The following is a 4,223-nucleotide window of genomic DNA, read 5'->3' as shown; positions in this document are numbered from 1 at the left end:
TTCCTTTGCTGCTGATGGCTTGGATGATGATGTCCTTGGTGCTGTTAACCTGAACGGTTTTGTCAGAGATGCTGAAAACCGGGAACGGACCAGTCTCATCAACCGTTAGCCTGCCGAGTTCTTGGGTCACATCAAAACTTGTAGTTTGACCAGCGTTCAGTGACTGTGCACCGTTGGTTGACACTGTGACTGATGTGCCGTCATGCAGAGCCATGACCCAGATCTTGTTCTGGGCATCAGAAGGGTGGTAGTAGGCAATGTTTTCTGGAAAAACGACTCTGAAATGTTGGCCAGCATTGATGAATGTCTGAGATGCTGTGAAGAAGAAAAGATCAGCTGAAGTTAAAACTCAGAAACGTTCATCCAGTTTTCTGAAACTCTGAGAACCGACAGGACTGGAAGGGAACCAGAGCTTAGTGATGGGTTGGTGTCCTTTCCTTCATTCTTCGTCGTAGAGGAAGTTAACCGAGCCTGACTGAGTGTAACTGGTTTAATGGATTCCAGAAGGTCCGACTAGATACTGAGTGCTGGTACCGTGGCAGCGGTTCTGAAACCACCCTGAACCTTCAGGGTGAAAATGGATGCATGCGTTCAGTACCATCCATCTGTTTTATAATGTCAACTACAGTTTGTATTTTTAAAACGTACCTCAGGAATCGTTGTGTTCAAGGCTCGGCGTGTCGTTTCCCAACTAGTGGGCACGGCTAGCTGAACGTTAGCTGGGCTAACGCTAAAGCACTACTCATAGACATCAGTTCTGCTAATGCTAAAACGCTAACCAAAATGGTATTTAGCAGAAGCTAATGCTAAAGCTCTTAATGTTTGTACAGAACAAATGGTGTTTGTCTCATTACTTCCTGGTTGAGTTTTTCTTTTCCTCATTGGTCGGTTAAATACTTTCCACTTCCTCAATAAAGGAAGAAAGCAGCTGCTATGTAAACGGATTTCAAAATAAGAGCATGGAAATGAACATATTCATAAATTTATAAATATAAACAGTGGTTAACTGAAAGCTACAAAGCAGCCAAATAAATTAGCGCCTTAGCATTTTTATGTGTCTGTCTATGAAGAAATATGAGAAAACAAAGTTTTCTAATGTTTGTTTGCAGAAAAATAAAATCAGCCTTTTTTTAAAAAAAAAATCCGGACTTTTAATGTTTTTTACTGAATTAGAGTAAAACATTTTCAGCTGACATAAAAACAGGGATTCGGATTTTCAAAATGAAAACTTTAAAATACCTTCATTCATTGCTGGTTCATTTGACCAGAACAGGGTTAAATTATCCTGCATGTATAAACTGATATTTTTACTCCAAGCTGTCGTCAAACACAGCTGCGAATGTGAAAATAACATCCATAAATCAGAAATGTGAGGTGAAGACCTCGGCTCTAAATACTGACTTTATTTCTGTGATATGAGAAAAACACAAAGTCTGAAAACTCGGTGGGAAACGCTGTAAGTATGGAGTTAAATATGGGCCATAAAGTTTGTTCAATAGAAAAATTATTTGAAGCTTAGAAACTGTTTCTATTTTACTTTGAAAAAAAAAGTTCTGCAAATCAAAAATAAAAACTTTAATCTGAAAATCAGTTTGCACAGCTTCAGTTATTACAACTAAAACCTAGCGATCAGCCTGAAACCTGGGAGTAGTGATGGACTCGGACTTGAACCTCCAGAGCCACATAAAGACAGTAACAAAATCGGCCTTCTATCACCTGAAGAACATCTCCAGGATAGAGGACTAATGTCTCAGCCAGATCTAGAGAAACTCATTCATGCATTTGTCTTTAGTCACATTGATTATTGTAACAGCATCTTCTCAGGCCTGTCCAACAAATCAATCATCCAGCTGCAGCTGATCCAGAAGCTGCTGCTCCTGTTCTCACTAAAACCAGGAAGATAGAGACATAACAGCAGTTTTAAAGTCCCTCCACTGGCTCCCTGTAGCTCACAGAATAAATTTTAAAATACTGTTATTAGTTTACAAATCACTGAACGGTTTAGCACCACAATACATCAAAGATCTGCTGTTGTTGTATCAACCTTCCAGACTCTCAGGTTCTGGTTCTGGTTCTGCTCTGCATCCAGAACCAGAACCAAGAGAGGAGAAACAGCTTTCAGCATCTATGCACCAAAACTTTGGAACAAACTTCCAGAAAACTGTAAAACAGCAGAAACCCTGACTTCCTTTAAATCTCAAGTAAAAACGCACCTGTTTAGAATTGCATTTGAAATGTAATATGTATGGATTTGATTTTGTGGATATGTATGTAATTTTTTTTGTTTTTTTTTTTTTTTTTCCTGTTGTGGGCAACGGGGCCCGGCGAATACCCGTGGTTAAACGGACGGCAGAGTCCGGCGGTAACAGGCGCTTAAATTCCGTGTCAAAGGGAAGGAAGAGGGAAAAAAAAAACAAAAAAACACTTGATATTTTATTCTATGTTGCATGCCTTTGTGTTTTGTGTTTATGATGTAAAGCACTTTGAAATGCCTTGTAGCTGAAATGTGCTATACAAATAAAATTTGATTGATTGATTGATTTGAAGATTTTTTTTTTTGTTGAAAAAACGTTTTGGCCCCAAATTACCTCCGTATGGAAGCAGCCCGGCTGCCGACAGGCTGCAACACCTGATCAATAGCAATAAATGAGATTATTTCCAGAGGAAATGTTTGTGGATGAACCGCTGGATGAAAGGAAACCGTCCGAAAAGCAGATTTCATGTTTTACCTGCGATCCGAGCCGCCAGCAGCAGGACGACGAGGCGCGGCGCCGGATTCATAGCTCTGGAAAACAAAAAATAACAACATCAATCACTACATCAATCACTACATCAATAACTACGGTTTCAGAAAGAGTTAAACTTCCCATTAATATAAAAACCATATTCAACATTTTTTAATGAATTTGGTTTTATTCTCTTTTCTTCAGCTGAATAAACTCATCTAAACAAATAATCATAAAATATTTATCTACTTTTAAATATCTCCAACCTGTGAAATGATAATAAAACTGAATCCAGTCGCTGAGGAGGAAACGGTCGGAGCTGCTGTGCGGCCGTCGGCGCTCTGGCCTCCAGACGCTTCCTTCTTCTTCTCTTATGGAAATGAAACATTTGGCAGTCAAAGTCAGCGGCTGATTTGGAAGACGTTTGCATGAGAAGATGAGGTCAGAGGTCACGTGACAGCGCCTGAAGACGTTCCTTCCTTGTGAAACAGCAGAACATCTTCAGCTTTTAAAATCTTGGGATGAAACTCCAATTTTTTCTGGAATTTGCTGCGATTCTCTGGAACAATATTGAAAATATTTTCAACATCCGTCTGGAGGAAAATGTCCGACTTCCATCTGAAGCGTTTTGATTATTTTCAGAGTAAATGCAGCGTTAGAGAAATCGTTCCAATATTATTGTAAAAGTAAACAAAATGTTCAAAAGAAAAAAATTAAAATAGATTTTTTGATTTTATGATTTAAATTCTTCAAATTGAATTTTTCAATTAAATTCTTTTCTAGTTTTGTTTTTTCTAATTATCCTTAAACAAGTTTTATTTAAATTAAGAATTAAATTTGAAATTATTTTAAACATTGTTTTTGATAGAACTGACCCCATATTTCTACCGCTCAGTTTTAGGAAAGACTCAAAAAAAAAAAAAAACTGAACATAATCTGAAAAAAATAATCTGAAAAACATCTATTGGAAGTGTGTGACCTCTGACCTCTGCAGGGCCAGCCTGAGAGGAACCTGTGATGTAGGTAGAATAGATGTGACAGGGAATCAAAGCTGTTTGAGTTCTTCCTCTCATTAAACCTGAAAATGATTAATCCAGATTATAATCTCTGATGAAGGTTTGGTCCCTGCTGGAGTTCTTCTTCTGTGGTTTCTGTGGAGCCGCAGGAAGCCGAGCGGCTGAAACCAGCAGCTGCTTTGAGAGTCAAATCAGCAGCTGCTGGTTCCTCAGGCCGCCACCAGGGGGCAGAACGAGCACATTGACATCCATGGGGGCAAATTAACCAAAACAAATTTAAATCTGCTGCAAACGCATCATGAACACACCCAACCTGCCTTCTGTTAAAACCTTTAACCCTCTGTTGTCTCCTTTATGATATTATCATCATTATTATTATTATGATTAGTAATGTTTATACTCCCATTCTGCTAAAATGTAAAAGTCATTTTTAATGCAGTGCAGATTTTTTTTTAACAGACCAGGAAGAACTTTTTGAAAC

The 4,223-nt window shown here is 38.5% G+C and overlaps 1 protein-coding gene across 1 annotated transcript in view; it reads right to left on the bottom strand.

The window, feature by feature from the left end:
* The window catches only part of LOC129356525 (uncharacterized), a 6,710-nt gene extending 3,639 nt beyond the window's left edge, over positions 1-3,071 (bottom strand). The window contains exons 1-3 of the mRNA XM_055026108.1: positions 2,993-3,071; positions 2,730-2,785; positions 1-315 (exon numbers count right to left, since the gene is read on the bottom strand). The exon at positions 1-315 is cut by the window's left edge and continues 824 nt beyond it. The gene's annotated coding sequence lies outside the window, so the exon portion shown is untranslated. The remainder of the gene's footprint in view (positions 316-2,729; positions 2,786-2,992) is intronic.
* Between the last annotated feature and the right edge of the window lie 1,152 nt (positions 3,072-4,223).

This window comes from Poeciliopsis prolifica, unplaced genomic scaffold (assembly GCF_027474105.1).
Source record: "Poeciliopsis prolifica strain line A6 unplaced genomic scaffold, Auburn_PproV2 SCAFFOLD177, whole genome shotgun sequence".
NCBI classification, from domain to species: domain Eukaryota; kingdom Metazoa; phylum Chordata; class Actinopteri; order Cyprinodontiformes; family Poeciliidae; genus Poeciliopsis; species Poeciliopsis prolifica.
Note: the sequence above shows the minus strand (reverse complement) of the source record. Positions and strands in the feature narration are given on the sequence as shown.